Raw genomic sequence first — 22,489 nt, forward strand, 5'->3', positions numbered from 1 at the left:
AAATAGAGGTTTAAGTCCTCTTTTTGCCAAGCTCTGTGGTGAATTTTCATATTGAATTGCAAATTCAAAGAAGCAGCCTAGACGCCGCCGGGGCTTCTCCCGCCTTTTTTTTCTACGCGGCGGGAGAAGGTAGATTGAAGCCAGTTACTAGGGTATTTAGCTGTTAACTAAAATTTCGTGAGGTAGAAGCTCACCAATCTAGGGAGGGCTTAGCTTAATTAAAGTGTTTGATTTGCATTCAATTGATGTAAGATAGATTCTTGCAGCCCTTAGAGGTGATTTGGTCAGGGGTTAAGTGTATAGCACTTGCTTAGAGCTTTGAAGGCTCTTGGTCTGGTCTAACCTAAACTCCTAGTCCAAGACTGATAATATAGGTGTTAGCGGGAGTAGTATAGTTGAGATAATGATTAAGGGGGGTAGTAGGGTTGCCTTTTTTGTGTACTCGAATTGTCATTTTATTTTTATGTTATTTGTGGACGGGAATATGGTAAGTGCGGTGCTATATGTGAGTCGCAGGTAGAAATATAAGTTAAGTAGAGCGGTGATGGCTATTAGTGTTGGAATAATAATTATGTTATTTTTTGTTAATTCTTGAATAATTATTCATTTAGGGATGAAGCCAGATAATGGGGGTAGTCCTCCTAGGGATAATATTAAGATTAAGATTATGGAGGTGATTAGGGGAAATTTATTTCATATGTGGGATAAGGATAAGGTTGTGGTGGATGAGTTTAATATGAATAGTATGAAGGTAGATAGTGTTATTAGAATATATAAAGTTAAGTTTAGGATTATTATTGTAGGGTTGTAAATAATGATAGCGGCTATTCAGCCTATGTGGGCAATGGAGGAGTATGCTATGATTTTTCGTAGTTGAGTTTGATTTAGTCCGCCTCAGCCTCCTACTAGAACGGATGCGAGGGCTATTAGTATAAGAAGGTTGGTGTTAATTGATGGGGAGATTTGATATAGGATGGATATAGGTGCGATTTTTTGTCATGTTAGTAGGATTATTCCTGATATAAGTGTTACTCCTTGTGCTACTTCGGGAACTCAGAAGTGGAATGGAGATAGGCCTAGTTTTATTGTTAGGGCGGTGGTTATTATGATGGATGCGATGGGGTTTGAGATTTTTGAGATTACTCATTGGCCGGAGTAAAGAAGGTTAATGGTGACTCCTATTATTAGTAATATTGAGGCAGTAGCTTGTGTAAGAAAATATTTTGTAGAGGCTTCTATGGCTCGTGGATTATACTTTTTTATGAGGATAGGGATGATGGCTAGCATGTTTATTTCGAATCCAATTCAGATCAGTAATCAGTGCGAGCTTAGTATGACGATTATGGTCCCTGCCATGATAGTTGCTATAATAATAGTGAGAATAGGGGGTTTTATTAGTACGGGAAGGGTATAAACCAACATTTTCGGGGTATGGGCCCGATAGCTTAATTTAGCTGACCTTACTGTAGAATATAGTGTAAGTTTGGTAGCACGAAGATCTTTGAATTCTTAAGATTAGGTTCGAAGCCTATTATTCTAGAAATAAGAGGATTTAAACCTCTATTATTTACTCTATCAAAGTAACTCTTTTATCAGACATATTTCTTATGTTTGGGGTGGGATACTCGCGGTAATAATGGGTAAGGCAACATGTCATATGCATAGGGCTAAAGTTAGGGGTAGAAAATTTTTTCACAATAAGTGTATTAATTGATCATAGCGGAATCGAGGGTATGATGCTCGAATTCATAGGAAGCAGATAGTTAGTAAGAGGGTTTTTATAGTGAAGTTAATAGAGTAGAGTTCTGGTATAAATGGGTTGTGGAATGCACCGAAGAATAGAATTGTTGTGAGGATATTTATTATAATGATATTTGCGTACTCTGCTAGAAAGAATAGGGCAAAAGGACCCGCTGCATACTCTACGTTAAATCCAGAAACTAGTTCGGATTCTCCTTCAGTTAAGTCGAAGGGGGCTCGGTTAGTTTCTGCTAGAGTAGAAATGAATCATATCATGGCTAGGGGCCAGGCCGGAAAGATTAGTCATATATGTTCTTGGGTGATAATTAGTGTGGATAGTGTAAATGACCCGTTTATTAGGAGGACTGATAGGAGAATGATTGCTAGTGTTACTTCATATGAGATTGTTTGAGCTACTGCTCGGAGGGCTCCGATTAGAGCGTATTTGGAGTTTGAGGCTCATCCTGACCAAAGGATGGAGTATACGGCGAGACTTGATATTGCTAGTATGAATAGGACTCCTAAGTTTATATTAATGAGTGGGTAGGGCATTGGGAGAGGGATTCATATAGTTAGGGCTAGTGATAGAGCTAGAATGGGGGCTAGAATGAATATTGATATGGAGGATGTAAGTGGTCGTAGAGGTTCTTTTGTGAAGAGTTTTACTGCATCTGCGATTGGTTGAAGGAGGCCGTAGGGGCCTACGATATTAGGCCCTTTTCGAAGTTGTATGTAGCCTAAGACTTTTCGTTCAACGAGGGTGAGGAAGGCTACGGCAAGAAGGATTGGGATGATAAGAGAGATAATGTTGATAAAGAACATTTTGTTAGGGAGAGGAATTGAACCTCTGATAATAAAGGTTTAAGTTTTACGCAGTTACCGGGCTCTGCCACCCTAACAAAGCCCCTTTTCTCGGGCTTATGAGGAGATAAACTGGTTAGATTGAGTTGACTTCATCTATTAGTTTTAAGGCGCCTTTGTGAGGTAGGCCTTACATCCCTTGTCCTTTCGTACTGGGGGAGGTTATATAATAGATAGAAACCGACCTGGATTACTCCGGTCTGAACTCAGATCACGTAGGACTTTAATCGTTGAACAAACGAACCCTTAATAGCTGCTGCACCATTAGGATGTCCTGATCCAACATCGAGGTCGTAAACCCTATTGTCGATATGGACTCTTGAATAGGATTGCGCTGTTATCCCTAGGGTAACTTGTTCCGTTGATCAAAAATTATTGGATCAATAAGTGATGTTATATTTTGACTTGTGGGTCTAAATTTTAATCACTCGGGAGTTTTTTTATATTCCGAGGTCACCCCAACCTAAATTGCTAACCCACAATAATGGTGTAATGTTATGCCTTGTAGGTATTTAGTATCCATAAGTTTGGGTTAGTTAATTAAAGCTCCATAGGGTCTTCTCGTCTTATTGTGGCATTCCCGCCTCTTCACGGGAAGGTCAATTTCACTGATTGGGAATAAGAGACAGTTAAACCCTCGTGTGGCCATTCATACAAGTCCTTATTTAGAGAACAAATGATTATGCTACCTTTGCACGGTCAGGATACCGCGGCCGTTAAACAAGTGTCACTGGGCAGGCAGTGCCTCCAATACTAGAAATGCTGGAGGTGATGTTTTTGGTAAACAGGCGGGGTTTGTGTTTGCCGAGTTCCTTTTACTCCTTTTAATCTTTCCTTAAATGCATGCCTGTGTTGGGTTAACAATAGGGTAGATAAGTATTTCATTTTTGGGTTGATATTATCAGATTGTTAACTATCAGTGGTCTATCCGTTTCTGATATAAGCTTATGCGGGGAGAAAATAGTTCTTGTTACTCATACTAGCATTGTTGCTTCTATATTTAAATAGAATGGCCCAGGAGGTATAATTAGGAGTTGATGTAATATGATTGGGATTAAGTTATATTGTTTGTTGAGCTGGAACGCTTTCTCAATTGGTGGCTGCTTTTAAGCCAACTATGGTGATGTTAGTATATACTCTCTAATAAAGGTTGTATCCTGATTCTAAGAAGCTGTACCTTCTTAGACTATATTTTAAATTTACATTAAAATTTTGTTTTTTTTTAGGTAAATTTAAAGTTGAACTAAAATTCTGTTTGTGGGCAACCAGCTATCACCAGGCTCGTTAGGCTTTTCACCTCTACCCACAAATCTTCTCACTATTTTGCTACATAGATGAGTTGATCCTTTTAGATTGTTTATGGGTAGCTCGTCTGGTTTCGGGGAGCTTAGCTTAAGTTCTCTTTGTTAAGTCGTTTCTGGCTAGTTCATTATGCAAAAGGTAAAAGGGGTAATCTTTGCTGTTTAATACTGTTAAGATGTCTTTCATCATTCCCTTACGGTACTATCTCTATCGCTCCAATTAAAATTTCTATCTCCTATACTTTTATTATTTAACTAAATGTTTTACTTTATATGTCTGTGATACTTAAGTTTGGGGTTAGTTGGGCTAGCTTTTGTTCAAAGTGGTCATAAGTAATGAAATCTTCTGGGTGTAGGCCAGACGCTTTAGTTAAGCTACACTTTGATTAATCCAAGCACACCTTCCGGTATGCTTACCTTGTTACGACTTGTCTCCTCTTGTGTCTTAGTTAAGTTAATATGGTTATGGTTGTGTCTTATTACTTGAGGAGGGTGACGGGCGGTGTGTGCGTGCTTCATGGCCCTATTCAATTAAGCTCTCTATTCTTAATTTACTACTAAATCCTCCTTCAGTTTTTAATTTCATAAAAACGTTCGTGGAATGTTCTTGGGTAGAAAATGTAGCCCATTTCTTCCCACCCCATAAGTTACACCTTGACCTAACTTTTTTATGTAAAATGATTGTGCTTACTATTCTACCTTTTGAGGGTTTGCTGAAGATGGCGGTATATAGACTGAATTAGCAAAGGGTGGTGAGGTTTATCGGGGTTTATCGATTATAGAACAGGCTCCTCTAGAGGGATATAAAGCACCGCCAAGTCCTTTGAGTTTTAAGCTATTGCTAGTAGTCCTCTGGCGAATTATTTTGTTGTAAAATTATCTATGTTTAGGGCTAAGCATAGTGGGGTATCTAATCCCAGTTTGGGTCTTAGCTATCGTGTAGTCAGATTATTATAAAGTCACTTTCGTGGTCTATTTTATGGTAACTGTAGCTTTTTACGGCTTAGTTAAGTTTTAACTTTAGTGCAAAGGTATCTTAAACACGCTTTACGCCGTGGGCCTATTAGTTTGGGTTAATCGTATGACCGCGGTGGCTGGCACGAAATTTACCAACCCTTTTTAGTATGGCTTAGTCAAACTTTCGTTTATGGCTTAATTTTTATCACTGCTGTATCCCGTGGGGGTGTGGCTTAGCAAGGTGTTATGAGCTACTTAAGAGTGTGCTTGATACCTGCTCCTTTAGATCACTGCTGATTTTAAGGGCATTCTCACTGGGGCGTGGAGACTTGCATGTGTAAGTCTACTAAGAACTAATAGGAAGGCTAGGACCAAACCTTTGTGTTTATGGAGTCGTGCGACTCATCTTGGCATTTTCAGTGCCTTGCTTTATTAATTAAGCTACATTAACTTATACTGAAATTGTAGTGTGTATAATAAATAAAATACATAGTAAATATGAGAGGAAAAAAAAAGGGGATGCTATCTATAGATAGACCACGAGATCGAATGCGTGTAAGACTGTTGTGTTAAGTTAACTAGAGTAGCAATACATTTGTATACAATTTAAATAAAGCTTGTGAGTATTGTATGCACTTAGTCCTGTTTTTGGGGTTTGGCAGGACATAAATAAGTGTATAATAGATGACATGAGTTTATGGGGGGTAAGGGGGGTTTGTATAAGTTAACTTAATGTCTTGCGCGTGTACGTACGTGTACACACGTGTACGTACGTGTACACACGTGTACGTACGTGTACACACGTGTACGTACGTGTACACACGTGTACGTACGTGTACACACGTGTACGTACGTGTACACACGTGTACGTACGTGTACGTACGTGTACGTACGTGTACGTACGTGTACACACGTGTACGTACGTGTACACACGTGTACGTACGTGTACACACGTGTACGTACGTGTACACCGTGTACGTACGTGTACACACGTGTACGTACGTGTACACACGTGTGTCCTAGAATTATATGTCCTGAAACCATTGACTGAATAGCACCTTGATTTTATGCGTGAGTTGATAAATGATAATGAATAAGTCCAGCTACAAGTTATTTGACTGCATTAGGGCCGCGACGGGCATATTCCCTGAGAGCAGAAGATAAGTTAGAGTTAGTGCCGTTGCGGTCATAGATGAGTGATAGCAGATTCCCCCCCTAAAAATAAAAGATACCAAATGCATGACACCACAGTTATGTGTGATCATGGGCTGATTAGTCACTAGTCCATCGAGATGTCCCATTTGCGAGAATTAGTAGGATTGGAATAAATAGAGTCATGGCCCTGAGGTAAGAACCAGATGCCAGGTATAGTTTCATGATAGTAACCCCCACATTAGCATGGGCCCGGAGCGAGAAGAGTGACATTACAGGCAAGGATTGATGGTTTCTCGAGGCATGGTGATTAAGCCCTTATTGGACTAAGTGATATGCATCTAGTTACTGTTGAGGATCAATGGGTTGTGGAATTGGACTAGACATGTCCTATGTAAAGATATAATATCATGTACATGCTTATATGCATGGGGCAAGCCATTAATGCACGACGTACATAGGGGAGGGAAAGAAGGATTTTTTGGAGATACTGACATAGCACAGTAGAGGTGGTCCAATATATGAATGTAGGGGGTGTCAGGGAATAGTTTAAGAAGAATTTCAGCTTTGGGTGCTGATGGTGGAGCAAGAGCTTCTTCCTTGAGTCTTAGGGAGGGCGACTACTCTCCATTTTTGGTTTACAAGACCAAGGTAATGATTATACTACAAAGACTCTTCATTTTAGAAGATTATTTTCGATAACGCTAATTGTTGGCATTAGAATCAATAGGATGGTGAAATATAGAATTGAGGCGACCTGTCCGATAATGATGAAAGGGTGTTCAACTGGCTGTCCTCCAATCCAAGTTAAAGTGAGAAGATCGGCGACTAAAAGTCAGAATAGGCATTGGCTGAGGGGTCGGAATATTATACTGCGTTGCTTAGATGTGTGGAGGAATGGAATGAATGCTAAAATTAGGATGGAGAATACTAGGGCGAGTACACCTCCTAATTTATTAGGGATAGATCGTAGGATGGCATAGGCGAATAGGAAGTATCATTCAGGTTTGATATGTGGAGGGGTGTTTAGGGGGTTTGCAGGGGTGTAGTTGTCTGGATCTCCTAATAGGTCTGGTGAAAATAAAACTAGTGATATTAAGACTAGGAGCAGGAGTAGGATTCCTAGGATATCTTTAATTGTGTAGTAGGGGTGAAACGGAATTTTGTCTGAGTCTGATGTGATTCCTGAGGGGTTGTTGGATCCGGTTTCGTGTAGAAATAGGAGGTGTACTATTGCTAGAGCTGCGATGATGAATGGAAAGATAAAATGAAATGCAAAGAATCGTGTTAAGGTTGCTTTGTCTACTGAGAAGCCACCTCAGATTCACTCTACTAAGTTGGTTCCGATATAGGGGATGGCGGAGAGAAGGTTAGTGATTACAGTTGCCCCTCAAAATGATATTTGTCCTCACGGCAGTACATAGCCTATGAATGCTGTGGCTATGGTTGCGAATAGTAGTACAATTCCAATGTTTCATGTTTCTATGAATACATAGGATCCATAGTATAGGCCTCGTCCCACATGTATGAATAGGCAGATGAAGAATATGGAAGCGCCATTTGCATGTATATAGCGGATAATTCAGCCGTAGTTAACGTCTCGACAGATGTGGGTGACCGATGAAAAAGCTGTGGCCGTGTCCGATGTGTAGTGTATAGCTAGAAATAAACCTGTTAGAATCTGTAGAATCAAGCATACTCCTAATAAGGACCCGAAATTCCATCAAGCAGAGATGTTAGATGGCGCTGGGAGGTCAATGAATGAATTGTTGACAATTTTGGCTAGTGGGTGGGTTTTTCGAATGTTGGTCATTAATGTTCTTATAGTTGAAATACAACGATGATTTTTCATGTCATTAGTCATGGTTAAATTCCATGTAGGAATAATGATAACATACATTGTATTTATTTTAAGTATCGTTTTTGTGATGAGTTTTGTGGGTTTTGCCACTAAACCATCTCCTATTTATGGTGGGCTTGTGCTAATTATTAGCGGTGGGATTGGTTGTGCGATTGTTCTGAATTTTGGGGGTTCTTTTTTAGGGCTGATAGTGTTTTTAATTTATTTGGGGGGTATATTAGTAGTATTTGGTTATACAACTGCTATGGCTACTGAGCAATACCCTGAGGTGTGAGTTTCAAATAAGGCTGTTCTAGCGGCTTTTATTACTGGTCTATTGTCTGAGTTGTTGACTGCTTGCTATATTTTGAAGGATGATGAGGTGGAGGTAGTATTAAAGTTTAATGGAATAGGGGATTGGGTAATTTATGATACGGGGGACTCTGGGTTTTTTAGTGAAGAGGCTATGGGTATTGCGGCTTTATATAGTTATGGAACCTGGTTGGTGATTGTTACAGGTTGGTCGCTGTTAACTGGTGTGTTGGTTATCATGGAAGTTACCCGTGGTAATTAAGGATTAGTAGGCTGAGAATTATAGTTAGTATGAACGATAGGAAATAGAGCTTGATGAGACCCTTTTGATTTGAAATAAGGGTAGAAGATTTTATTTGGAAATACGAGATTGATTTGGGTAGGATGTTTTCTAGTCAGATGGAGTCCAGAAGTATAGATGCTGATTTCTGGCTGATGGTTAAACTTGTTTTAGGTGTGAGGCGGTGCATAATGGTTGGATAATAGCCAAGGAGGGTGGAAAATTTAAAGTAATTAGATGGATAGTTAAATTTGAGTCCTTGTATGGTAAGGTTTAGTTCTAGTGCCAGGATGAAACCCAAGATAGTTACTGCAAGGGCTATCATTTTTAGATAATGAGGCATAGTTATCTGTGGGATGGTGGTGGGTGTGATGCTGTGGGAGATAATGTATCCTGCAAATACACTTCCGATAAGGAGTCGTTTAATAGAGTTAATTAGGAGAGGATTATTCTCGTTGATAAGGATTATAGGGGAGAAGCGGGGCTGGCCTAGTAGAGCGAAGAATATAATTCGGGTGCTGTAGGCAGCGGTTAGGGATGTGGCAACGAGTGTAATTAAGAGGGCTCAGGCGTTGGTATTCGACGTGTTAGCGGACTCGATGATCAGGTCTTTGGAGTAGAATCCTGTAAGGAAAGGTATGCCTGTTAATGCGAGGCTTCCGACAATCAGGGAAGTTGTGGTGAAGGGAAGGACTTTAAATAGGCCACCTATCTTTCGAATGTCTTGTTCATCGTTTAGGCTGTGGATAATTGACCCTGAACATATGAATAACATAGCTTTAAAAAATGCGTGAGTGCAGATGTGTAAGAAGGCTAGGTAAGGCTGGTTAATGCCAATTGTTACTATTATTAGGCCTAGTTGGCTTGAGGTAGAGAACGCTACAATTTTTTTGATATCGTTCTGTGTAAGAGCGCAGATTGCAGTAAATAGTGTAGTAATAGCCCCTAAGCATAAAGTGAGGGTTTGAATAGTTTGATTATGCTCTATTAGTGGATGAAAGCGGATAAGAAGAAATACTCCTGCTACAACTATTGTGCTTGAGTGAAGTAGGGCTGATACAGGAGTGGGGCCTTCTATGGCTGAGGGGAGTCAGGGATGTAAGCCGAATTGAGCAGATTTACCGGTAGCTGCTAATAGTAAGCCAAGTAGCGGCAAATTAAAATTATCGTTTGTTGTAATAAAGATTTGTTGAAGGTCTCATGTGTTTAAGTTCAATAGAAACCATGCTATGGTTATAATGAAGCCTACATCTCCAATACGGTTATAGAGGATAGCTTGTAGGGCAGCTGTATTTGCATCGGTTCGGCCGTATCATCATCCAATAAGTAAAAATGATATAATGCCAACTCCTTCTCAGCCAATGAATAGTTGGAATATGTTGTTTGCGGTGACTAAGACTATTATAGTAATAAGAAATAAGAGAAGATACTTGAAAAATCGGTTAATATAAGGATCGGAGTGTATATATCATATAGAAAACTCTATAATAGACCACGTGACAAAAAGGGCTACGGGCACAAAGATTATTGAGAAGTAGTCTAATTTAAAACTCATGGATAGTTTTATGGTCTGGATTGTTATTCAATGTCAGTTTGAAACAATTGTTTCCTGTCCTGAGTAGATGAATATTATTGTGGGAATTATGCTAATTATGAATGCGTAAGAAGTAGCGGTTTTTACATAGTATGGGTATAGCTTATTTTTGTAGAGTTTAGTAGAGGTTATAATGATGGGCAAAGTAAGAATGACTAGAGCTGTGATTATGCATGAAGTAAATATATTTATTACTTTTATTTGGAGTTGCACCAATTTTTTGGTTCCTAAGACCAATGGATTACTTCTATCCTATAAAAGTTGAAAAAGCCATGTTCTTATACATGGGAGCATGAGTTAGCAGTTCTTGCAGTACTTTTTCGGTAAGCAAAAAGGTTTGAGCTTTTATTATTAGATTCACAATCTAATGTTTTTGTTAAACTATGCTTACAGTAGATGGGACCGAGAATAATTTTAGGGTTAAGGGATAGGAGGAGTAGAGGCAGTAGATGCAAGGTTATTAGGGCATTTTCTCGTGTGAATGACGGTTTGATATTTTTGATATGGTGGGAATATTTACCACGCTGTGTGGTGATTAGTATATAAAGTGAGTATAGGGCAGTGATGGTGATGTTAATTCCTATTAGAATAATAGTAATGTTGGATCATGAGAATGAGGATATCACTACAAATAGTTCTCCGATAAGATTAATTGTTGGAGGAAGAGCCAGATTTGTGAGGCTTGCTAATAACCATCAGGCTGCTATCAGGGGAAGGAGGGTTTGAAGTCCTCGTGCGAGAATCATAGTACGGCTATGGATTCGTTCGTAATTGGAGTTGGCTAAGCAGAATAGCATCGAGGATGTTAAACCATGGGCAATTATTAGGGCTGTTGCACCTATATAACTTCATGGTGTTTGAATAAGAACCGCTACAATAACGAGTGCCATATGACTAACTGAGGAGTATGCAATTAGGGATTTTAGATCTGTTTGACGGAGACAGATAGAGCTTGTTATGATTATGCCTCATAGAGATAATATTATGAAAGGATACGCTATGAAGTTGGTCAGGGGGTTTAGTAGGGTTGTAATTCGTATCATGCCATAGCCTCCTAATTTCAGGAGTACGGCGGCAAGTACCATGGAGCCGGCAATAGGGGCCTCTACGTGTGCTTTTGGTAGTCACAAGTGGAGGCCGTATAGAGGTATCTTTACTATGAATGCTATCATGCATGCCAATCATAAGAAAACATTAGATCAGGAGTTTGGCAGAGGTTGAATTCAGTATTGAATTATGAGAAAATTTAGGGAGCCCATGAAATTGTGGATGTAAAGGAGAGCTACTAGGAGTGGGAGAGATCCTATTAAAGTATAAAATAAGAAGTAGAGCCCTGCGTTTAGTCGTTCAGTTTGATTCCCCCATCGGGTAATAATGATCAGGGTTGGGATTAGTGTTGCCTCAAATAGGATGTAAAAGAAGATAAGTTCAGAGGCGGTGAAAGTTATAATTAGGAACAACTGGAGAAGAATCAGTATTGAAATATATAGTTTTTTTCGAGTTAAGGGTTCTTTTGATAAATGGTGTTGGCTTGCTATAAGTATAAGGGGTAGAAGTCATGTTGTAAGTGCTAGTAGCGGTGCTGATAGGGAGTCAGAGAAAAATATTAAGGAGGGGTTCAATGTATTATCATTTGGTTGATTCAGGTAGAATAAGCTGATTAAGCTGATTAGCAAACCATATGTTGTCGTGTTAATTCAGATTATGTTAGGCTTTGATACTCATGTAAGGGGGATCAGTATGATAGTGGGGATGATAATTTTTAGCATTGTAAGAGGTTTAGGTTTTGTACGTAATCAGTCCCGTAGGTGTTAGATACTATAACTAGTAGAGATAGTCCTAATGCTGCTTCGCAGGCAGCAAATACTAGTAGTACGATTGGTATCATGCTGGCTAATGTAAGGTGGTTGTTGAGAATAGTTACAGATATTATTACAAATAGTGATAATATTATGCCCTCTAAGCATAGTAGCGATGATATTAGGTGTGATCGATAAACAAGTATACCTATTAGAGAAAGAATGAATGCCAGAAAGATATTAATATATACTATGGACATATGATAATTATGAGATAAATCATAATCTAATGAGTCGAAATCATTTGTTTTGGCTTAAACTAATTATCATATTCGGTTCATTCTAGCCCCTTTTCGGTTCATTCGTACGCTAGGCTTGCAGCTAGGAGGGAGATTAGTAGGAGTGCTATGATAAGTATTGTTGTCAACTTGTTGGTTTGTGACGCTCAGGGAAGTGGGAGTAGGAGTGCGATTTCTAGGTCGAAAAGCAGGAATGTGATGGCAACTAGGAAGAATTTTATAGAGAAAGGTAGGCGAGCAGATCCCATGGGGTCAAAACCACATTCGTAGGGGCTTGTCTTGTCTGTATAAATATTTAGTTGGGGAAGTCAGAATGCGATTAGTACAAGTAAGGACGCTAGGGTTACATTAGTTATCAAGGTTAGTATTACGTTTATTACTTCTTTCCAGGTTGATCTGGAGCTAACTGATTGGAAGTCAATTGTACTAGTTATACTAAAGAAATAGGATCCTCATCAATAAATAGATACATATAAGAATAGTCAGACTACATCAACAAAGTGTCAATATCATGCAGCGGCTTCAAATCCGAAGTGGTGGTTTGATGTGAAGTGGTAGTATAGTTGTCGGAGAAAGCACACGATAAGGAATGTGGAGCCAATAATTACATGTAGTCCGTGAAACCCAGTAGCTATAAAAAAGGTAGATCCGTACACTCCGTCGGAGATTGTAAAAGATGTCTCGTAGTATTCGGAGGCCTGTAATAGTGTAAAATATACGCCTAAGGAGATTGTAATAAATAGGCCTTGAAGTATGTGTTTACGATTGCCTTCTATTAAACTATGATGGGCTCAAGTAATAGATACTCCGGAGGCTAGGAGGACTGAGGTGTTGAGTAGAGGAACTTCTAGTGGGTTAAGAGGAATAATGCCGGTGGGAGGTCAGCAACCTCCAAGTTCAGGAGTAGGGGCTAGGCTGGAATGGTAAAAGGCTCAAAAGAAGCCTGCAAAGAAAAATACTTCTGATACAATAAAAAGAACTATTCCGTACCGTAGTCCTTTTTGTACAATAGGGGTGTGATGTCCTTGGAATGTGCCTTCTCGGATCACATCTCGTCATCACTGGTATATGGTTAGCAGGTTGGTTGTGAATCCTAATGTAAGTAGGGATATTGAGTTATAGTGAAATCATATGATAAGACCCGATGTTATAAGAAGGGCAGAAAGGGCTCCTGTTAGCGGTCATGGGCTTGGGTTAACTATATGGTAAGCGTGAGTTTGGTGGGTCATTAGGTGTTGTCATGTAAGTATAGACTTACTAGTAAGGTAAAGACATAGGCTTGAATTAAGGCAACAGCAAACTCTAGAATCGTAAATAGAATTAAAATAATAAAAGTGATGAAAGCTGTGGTCGCGCTAATATTAATAAGAGCTAAGGTAGCCCCTCCAATCAAATGGATTAGGAGGTGTCCTGCAGTAATATTGGCGGTTAATCGAACGGCTAGAGCTATGGGTTGAATGAATAGACTAATAGTTTCGATGATTACTAGTATTGGAATTAGGGGAAGAGGGGTGCCTTGGGGTAGAAAGTGTGCCAAGGATGCTTTGGTCTTATAGCGGAAACCGGTAATTACTGTCCCTGCTCATAGGGGGATTGCTATTCCGAGGTTTATAGAGAGTTGTGTCGTGGGCGTAAATGAGTGGGGTAGTAGTCCAAGTAGGTTAGTTGAACCAATGAATAGAATTAGTGATATAAGTATGAGAGCTCAGGTTCGTCCCTTTTGATTATGAATTGCTAGTATTTGTTTTGATGTTAATTGAATTAATCATTGCTGAATGGAGATTAACCGATTATTGATTAGGCGATTGGGTGCTGGGAATAAAATGGAAGGGAATATGACGATCAGTACTACAATAGGGAGACCTATTATTGAGGGGGCAGCGAAAGAGGCGAATAAATTTTCGTTCATTTGTTTTCTCAAGGATTATGTTGACTAGTGATTTTAGTAGACTTGGTTATTGGGTTTTCCGGGTAGTGGTGATTTGAAATTTTTAGTTGGAATAGAATGAAGAGGGTGAGAAATATTGAAAAGATTATAATAAATCAGGTGGATGTGTCTAGCTGTGGCATTTCATTAAGGGGAGGTTAAAACTCCCAGTCTTTAACTTAAAAGGTTAATGCTTTATAGCTTCTTAATGAGTAAGTCTAGTCTAGGTTATACTATTAAGGCAGATCAGGTTTCAAAATAAGATAGGGGGACTATTTCAAGAACAATGGGTATAAAGCTATGGTTAGATCCGCAGATTTCAGAGCACTGGCCATAATACAGTCCCGGTCGTATGGCTATAAGGGTGGTTTGGTTTAGTCGTCCTGGAATAGCGTCAGTTTTTAGACCTAGTGATGGAACAGCTCATGAATGCAAAACGTCTTCTGAAGAAATAAGTATTCGGATGGTTATTTCTATTGGGAGGACAACTCGGTTGTCTACTTCTAATAGTCGGAGTTCTCCTGGCTTTAATTCTTGTGTTGGGATTATGTAGGAGTCAAAGTTTAAGTCTTCATAATCAGTATATTCATAGCTTCAGTATCATTGGTGGCCTATTGTTTTCACGGTTAAAGAGGGGTTATTGATTTCGTCTATTATATAAAGGATTCGGAGGGAAGGTAGAGCGATTAGGATTAGGATAATGGCGGGTAGGATAGTTCATACTGTTTCTACTTCCTGTGCGTCTATTGTGCTTGTATGAGTTAATTTTGTAGTCAATATTAGGGAAATGATGTAGAGAACTAAAGAACTGATTAAGAATACAATTATTAGTGTATGGTCATGAAAATGAAGTAGCTCCTCTATAATAGGGGAGGTTGCGTCCTGTAATCCGAGTTGAAATGGGTACGCCATAGAGGTATATAGGGGTTTCACCTATAATTTAACCTTGACAAAGTTATGTAATATTTTACTAATACCTCCTGATTGAGAAAGACATAGTGGTTATGACATTGGCTTGAAACCAATTTTAGGGGGTTCGATTCCTTCCTTTCTTATTTTTGGATTACATATGTAGGTTCTTCGAACGTGTGATATGGAGGGGGACATCCATGTAGTCATTCAATATTAGTTGTAGTAAGTTCTACTATAGCAACTTCTCGTTTGGATGCAAAGGCCTCTCAGATTATAAAAATTATAAGCATCACCGCTGTAAGCGAGATAAACGATCCTATAGAGGAGACGGTATTTCAGGTGGTATATGCATCTGGATAGTCAGAGTACCGACGAGGTATTCCGGATAAACCTAGGAAATGCTGAGGGAAGAAAGTTATATTTACTCCCACAAATATAATTGTAAAGTGAATCTTTGCTCAAGTATCGTTAAGAGTATAACCTGAGAATAAGGGGAATCAGTGGGCAAATCCTCCCATAATGGCAAAAACTGCTCCCATTGAGAGCACATAGTGAAAATGAGCTACAACATAATACGTATCATGAAGAACGATGTCTAAGGACGAATTAGCTAGGACAATGCCTGTTAGCCCGCCTACTGTGAATAAGAAAATAAACCCTAAAGCTCATAGCATAGCTGGAGATCATTTAATATTGCCTCCGTGAAGTGTTGCCAGTCAACTAAATACTTTTACTCCTGTTGGAATAGCGATAATTATAGTGGCGGATGTGAAGTATGCTCGTGTGTCTACGTCTATTCCTACAGTAAACATATGGTGAGCTCATACGATAAAGCCTAAAAACCCAATAGATATTATTGCCCATACTATTCCTATATAGCCGAAAGGCTCTTTTTTCCCTGAGTAGTAAGTGACAATGTGAGAAATTATTCCGAACCCTGGCAGGATAAGAATGTAAACTTCAGGATGTCCGAAGAATCAGAATAAGTGTTGATATAGGATAGGGTCTCCTCCTCCAGCGGGATCGAAAAATGTCGTATTAAGATTACGGTCTGTTAAAAGTATTGTAATTCCAGCAGCCAGTACAGGCAGGGATAGTAGGAGTAGAACTGCTGTAATTAGTACTGATCATACAAATAGGGGGGTTTGATACTGGGATATTGCAGGGGGTTTTATGTTGATAATAGTAGTAATGAAATTAATTGCCCCTAAAATAGAAGAGACTCCGGCTAAATGTAAGGAGAAAATTGTAAGATCAACGGATGCTCCTGCATGGGCCAGATTGCCAGCCAGTGGGGGGTAAACGGTCCACCCCGTTCCTGCACCTGCTTCTACCATAGAAGATGCTAATAGTAGAAGAAAAGATGGAGGAAGAAGTCAGAAGCTCATGTTATTTATTCGGGGGAATGCCATGTCCGGAGCACCAATTATTAATGGCACTAGTCAGTTTCCAAAGCCCCCAATTATAATGGGCATGACTATGAAGAAGATTATTACGAAAGCATGGGCGGTTACGACGACGTTATAAATTTGATCGTCGCCTAGTAAAGTACCGGGCTGACCTAGTTCGGCTCGGATGAGGAGGCTCAAGGCAGTGCCTACTATGCCGGCTCATGCTCCAAATAGTAAGTATAAAGTACCAATATCTTTGTGATTAGTAGAGAACAGTCATCGGTTAATGAACATAGGTAAAATGGCTGATAAAAGCATTAGACTGTAAATCTAAAAATAGAGGTTTAAGTCCTCTTTTTGCCAAGCTCTGTGGTGAATTTTCATATTGAATTGCAAATTCAAAGAAGCAGCCTAGACGCCGCCGGGGCTTCTCCCGCCTTTTTTTTCTACGCGGCGGGAGAAGGTAGATTGAAGCCAGTTACTAGGGTATTTAGCTGTTAACTAAAATTTCGTGAGGTAGAAGCTCACCAATCTAGGGAGGGCTTAGCTTAATTAAAGTGTTTGATTTGCATTCAATTGATGTAAGATAGATTCTTGCAGCCCTTAGAGGTGATTTGGTCAGGGGTTAAGTGTATAGCACTTGCTTAGAGCTTTGAAGGCTCTTGGTCTGGTCTAACCTAAACTCCTAGTCCAAGACTGATAATATAGGTGTTAGCGGGAGTAGTATAGTTGAGATAATGATTAAGGGGGGTAGTAGGGTTGCCTTTTTTGTGTACTCGAATTGTCATTTTATTTTTATGTTATTTGTGGACGGGAATATGGTAAGTGCGGTGCTATATGTGAGTCGCAGGTAGAAATATAAGTTAAGTAGAGCGGTGATGGCTATTAGTGTTGGAATAATAATTATGTTATTTTTTGTTAATTCTTGAATAATTATTCATTTAGGGATGAAGCCAGATAATGGGGGTAGTCCTCCTAGGGATAATATTAAGATTAAGATTATGGAGGTGATTAGGGGAAATTTATTTCATATGTGGGATAAGGATAAGGTTGTGGTGGATGAGTTTAATATGAATAGTATGAAGGTAGATAGTGTTATTAGAATATATAAAGTTAAGTTTAGGATTATTATTGTAGGGTTGTAAATAATGATAGCGGCTATTCAGCCTATGTGGGCAATGGAGGAGTATGCTATGATTTTTCGTAGTTGAGTTTGATTTAGTCCGCCTCAGCCTCCTACTAGAACGGATGCGAGGGCTATTAGTATAAGAAGGTTGGTGTTAATTGATGGGGAGATTTGATATAGGATGGATATAGGTGCGATTTTTTGTCATGTTAGTAGGATTATTCCTGATATAAGTGTTACTCCTTGTGCTACTTCGGGAACTCAGAAGTGGAATGGAGATAGGCCTAGTTTTATTGTTAGGGCGGTGGTTATTATGATGGATGCGATGGGGTTTGAGATTTTTGAGATTACTCATTGGCCGGAGTAAAGAAGGTTAATGGTGACTCCTATTATTAGTAATATTGAGGCAGTAGCTTGTGTAAGAAAATATTTTGTAGAGGCTTCTATGGCTCGTGGATTATACTTTTTTATGAGGATAGGGATGATGGCTAGCATGTTTATTTCGAATCCAATTCAGATCAGTAATCAGTGCGAGCTTAGTATGACGATTATGGTCCCTGCCATGATAGTTGCTATAATAATAGTGAGAATAGGGGGTTTTATTAGTACGGGAAGGGTATAAACCAACATTTTCGGGGTATGGGCCCGATAGCTTAATTTAGCTGACCTTACTGTAGAATATAGTGTAAGTTTGGTAGCACGAAGATCTTTGAATTCTTAAGATTAGGTTCGAAGCCTATTATTCTAGAAATAAGAGGATTTAAACCTCTATTATTTACTCTATCAAAGTAACTCTTTTATCAGACATATTTCTTATGTTTGGGGTGGGATACTCGCGGTAATAATGGGTAAGGCAACATGTCATATGCATAGGGCTAAAGTTAGGGGTAGAAAATTTTTTCACAATAAGTGTATTAATTGATCATAGCGGAATCGAGGGTATGATGCTCGAATTCATAGGAAGCAGATAGTTAGTAAGAGGGTTTTTATAGTGAAGTTAATAGAGTAGAGTTCTGGTATAAATGGGTTGTGGAATGCACCGAAGAATAGAATTGTTGTGAGGATATTTATTATAATGATATTTGCGTACTCTGCTAGAAAGAATAGGGCAAAAGGACCCGCTGCATACTCTACGTTAAATCCAGAAACTAGTTCGGATTCTCCTTCAGTTAAGTCGAAGGGGGCTCGGTTAGTTTCTGCTAGAGTAGAAATGAATCATATCATGGCTAGGGGCCAGGCCGGAAAGATTAGTCATATATGTTCTTGGGTGATAATTAGTGTGGATAGTGTAAATGACCCGTTTATTAGGAGGACTGATAGGAGAATGATTGCTAGTGTTACTTCATATGAGATTGTTTGAGCTACTGCTCGGAGGGCTCCGATTAGAGCGTATTTGGAGTTTGAGGCTCATCCTGACCAAAGGATGGAGTATACGGCGAGACTTGATATTGCTAGTATGAATAGGACTCCTAAGTTTATATTAATGAGTGGGTAGGGCATTGGGAGAGGGATTCATATAGTTAGGGCTAGTGATAGAGCTAGAATGGGGGCTAGAATGAATATTGATATGGAGGATGTAAGTGGTCGTAGAGGTTCTTTTGTGAAGAGTTTTACTGCATCTGCGATTGGTTGAAGGAGGCCGTAGGGGCCTACGATATTAGGCCCTTTTCGAAGTTGTATGTAGCCTAAGACTTTTCGTTCAACGAGGGTGAGGAAGGCTACGGCAAGAAGGATTGGGATGATAAGAGAGATAATGTTGATAAAGAACATTTTGTTAGGGAGAGGAATTGAACCTCTGATAATAAAGGTTTAAGTTTTACGCAGTTACCGGGCTCTGCCACCCTAACAAAGCCCCTTTTCTCGGGCTTATGAGGAGATAAACTGGTTAGATTGAGTTGACTTCATCTATTAGTTTTAAGGCGCCTTTGTGAGGTAGGCCTTACATCCCTTGTCCTTTCGTACTGGGGGAGGTTATATAATAGATAGAAACCGACCTGGATTACTCCGGTCTGAACTCAGATCACGTAGGACTTTAATCGTTGAACAAACGAACCCTTAATAGCTGCTGCACCATTAGGATGTCCTGATCCAACATCGAGGTCGTAAACCCTATTGTCGATATGGACTCTTGAATAGGATTGCGCTGTTATCCCTAGGGTAACTTGTTCCGTTGATCAAAAATTATTGGATCAATAAGTGATGTTATATTTTGACTTGTGGGTCTAAATTTTAATCACTCGGGAGTTTTTTTATATTCCGAGGTCACCCCAACCTAAATTGCTAACCCACAATAATGGTGTAATGTTATGCCTTGTAGGTATTTAGTATCCATAAGTTTGGGTTAGTTAATTAAAGCTCCATAGGGTCTTCTCGTCTTATTGTGGCATTCCCGCCTCTTCACGGGAAGGTCAATTTCACTGATTGGGAATAAGAGACAGTTAAACCCTCGTGTGGCCATTCATACAAGTCCTTATTTAGAGAACAAATGATTATGCTACCTTTGCACGGTCAGGATACCGCGGCCGTTAAACAAGTGTCACTGGGCAGGCAGTGCCTCCAATACTAGAAATGCTGGAGGTGATGTTTTTGGTAAACAGGCGGGGTTTGTGTTTGCCGAGTTCCTTTTACTCCTTTTAATCTTTCCTTAAATGCATGCCTGTGTTGGGTTAACAATAGGGTAGATAAGTATTTCATTTTTGGGTTGATATTATCAGATTGTTAACTATCAGTGGTCTATCCGTTTCTGATATAAGCTTATGCGGGGAGAAAATAGTTCTTGTTACTCATACTAGCATTGTTGCTTCTATATTTAAATAGAATGGCCCAGGAGGTATAATTAGGAGTTGATGTAATATGATTGGGATTAAGTTATATTGTTTGTTGAGCTGGAACGCTTTCTCAATTGGTGGCTGCTTTTAAGCCAACTATGGTGATGTTAGTATATACTCTCTAATAAAGGTTGTATCCTGATTCTAAGAAGCTGTACCTTCTTAGACTATATTTTAAATTTACATTAAAATTTTGTTTTTTTTAGGTAAATTTAAAGTTGAACTAAAATTCTGTTTGTGGGCAACCAGCTATCACCAGGCTCGTTAGGCTTTTCACCTCTACCCACAAATCTTCTCACTATTTTGCTACATAGATGAGTTGATCCTTTTAGATTGTTTATGGGTAGCTCGTCTGGTTTCGGGGAGCTTAGCTTAAGTTCTCTTTGTTAAGTCGTTTCTGGCTAGTTCATTATGCAAAAGGTAAAAGGGGTAATCTTTGCTGTTTAATACTGTTAAGATGTCTTTCATCATTCCCTTACGGTACTATCTCTATCGCTCCAATTAAAATTTCTATCTCCTATACTTTTATTATTTAACTAAATGTTTTACTTTATATGTCTGTGATACTTAAGTTTGGGGTTAGTTGGGCTAGCTTTTGTTCAAAGTGGTCATAAGTAATGAAATCTTCTGGGTGTAGGCCAGACGCTTTAGTTAAGCTACACTTTGATTAATCCAAGCACACCTTCCGGTATGCTTACCTTGTTACGACTTGTCTCCTCTTGTGTCTTAGTTAAGTTAATATGGTTATGGTTGTGTCTTATTACTTGAGGAGGGTGACGGGCGGTGTGTGCGTGCTTCATGGCCCTATTCAATTAAGCTCTCTATTCTTAATTTACTACTAAATCCTCCTTCAGTTTTTAATTTCATAAAAACGTTCGTGGAATGTTCTTGGGTAGAAAATGTAGCCCATTTCTTCCCACCCCATAAGTTACACCTTGACCTAACTTTTTTATGTAAAATGATTGTGCTTACTATTCTACCTTTTGAGGGTTTGCTGAAGATGGCGGTATATAGACTGAATTAGCAAAGGGTGGTGAGGTTTATCGGGGTTTATCGATTATAGAACAGGCTCCTCTAGAGGGATATAAAGCACCGCCAAGTCCTTTGAGTTTTAAGCTATTGCTAGTAGTCCTCTGGCGAATTATTTTGTTGTAAAATTATCTATGTTTAGGGCTAAGCATAGTGGGGTATCTAATCCCAGTTTGGGTCTTAGCTATCGTGTAGTCAGATTATTATAAAGTCACTTTCGTGGTCTATTTTATGGTAACTGTAGCTTTTTACGGCTTAGTTAAGTTTTAACTTTAGTGCAAAGGTATCTTAAACACGCTTTACGCCGTGGGCCTATTAGTTTGGGTTAATCGTATGACCGCGGTGGCTGGCACGAAATTTACCAACCCTTTTTAGTATGGCTTAGTCAAACTTTCGTTTATGGCTTAATTTTTATCACTGCTGTATCCCGTGGGGGTGTGGCTTAGCAAGGTGTTATGAGCTACTTAAGAGTGTGCTTGATACCTGCTCCTTTAGATCACTGCTGATTTTAAGGGCATTCTCACTGGGGCGTGGAGACTTGCATGTGTAAGTCTACTAAGAACTAATAGGAAGGCTAGGACCAAACCTTTGTGTTTATGGAGTCGTGCGACTCATCTTGGCATTTTCAGTGCCTTGCTTTATTAATTAAGCTACATTAACTTATACTGAAATTGTAGTGTGTATAATAAATAAAATACATAGTAAATATGAGAGGAAAAAAAAAGGGGATGCTATCTATAGATAGACCACGAGATCGAATGCGTGTAAGACTGTTGTGTTAAGTTAACTAGAGTAGCAATACATTTGTATACAATTTAAATAAAGCTTGTGAGTATTGTATGCACTTAGTCCTGTTTTTGGGGTTTGGCAGGACATAAATAAGTGTATAATAGATGACATGAGTTTATGGGGGGTAAGGGGGGTTTGTATAAGTTAACTTAATGTCTTGCGCGTGTACGTACGTGTACACACGTGTACGTACGTGTACACACGTGTACGTACGTGTACACACGTGTACGTACGTGTACACACGTGTACGTACGTGTACACACGTGTACGTACGTGTACACACGTGTACGTACGTGTACGTACGTGTACGTACGTGTACGTACGTGTACACACGTGTACGTACGTGTACCAC

General features: G+C 39.3%; 1 long non-coding RNA gene and 2 pseudogenes across 1 annotated transcript; 1 reads left to right on the plus strand and 2 right to left on the minus strand.

Annotated features, from left to right (window-relative positions):
* Positions 1-4,286: 4,286 nt before the first annotated feature.
* LOC144309962 (18S ribosomal RNA) lies at positions 4,287-5,241 on the minus strand (annotated as a pseudogene).
* A 163-nt stretch (positions 5,242-5,404) lies between these two features.
* Positions 5,405-6,086, plus strand: LOC144309961 (uncharacterized). Its single transcript, XR_013375780.1, has 2 exons — positions 5,405-5,833; positions 5,883-6,086. It is a non-coding gene; the product is annotated as an uncharacterized LOC144309961 (long non-coding RNA).
* A 14,898-nt stretch (positions 6,087-20,984) lies between these two features.
* Positions 20,985-21,939, minus strand: LOC144309963 (18S ribosomal RNA; annotated as a pseudogene).
* Between the last annotated feature and the right edge of the window lie 550 nt (positions 21,940-22,489).

The sequence above is a fragment of the Canis aureus genome, unplaced genomic scaffold, assembly GCF_053574225.1.
Source record: "Canis aureus isolate CA01 unplaced genomic scaffold, VMU_Caureus_v.1.0 ptg000288l_RagTag, whole genome shotgun sequence".
In the NCBI taxonomy this organism is placed as follows: Eukaryota; Metazoa; Chordata; class Mammalia; order Carnivora; family Canidae; genus Canis; species Canis aureus.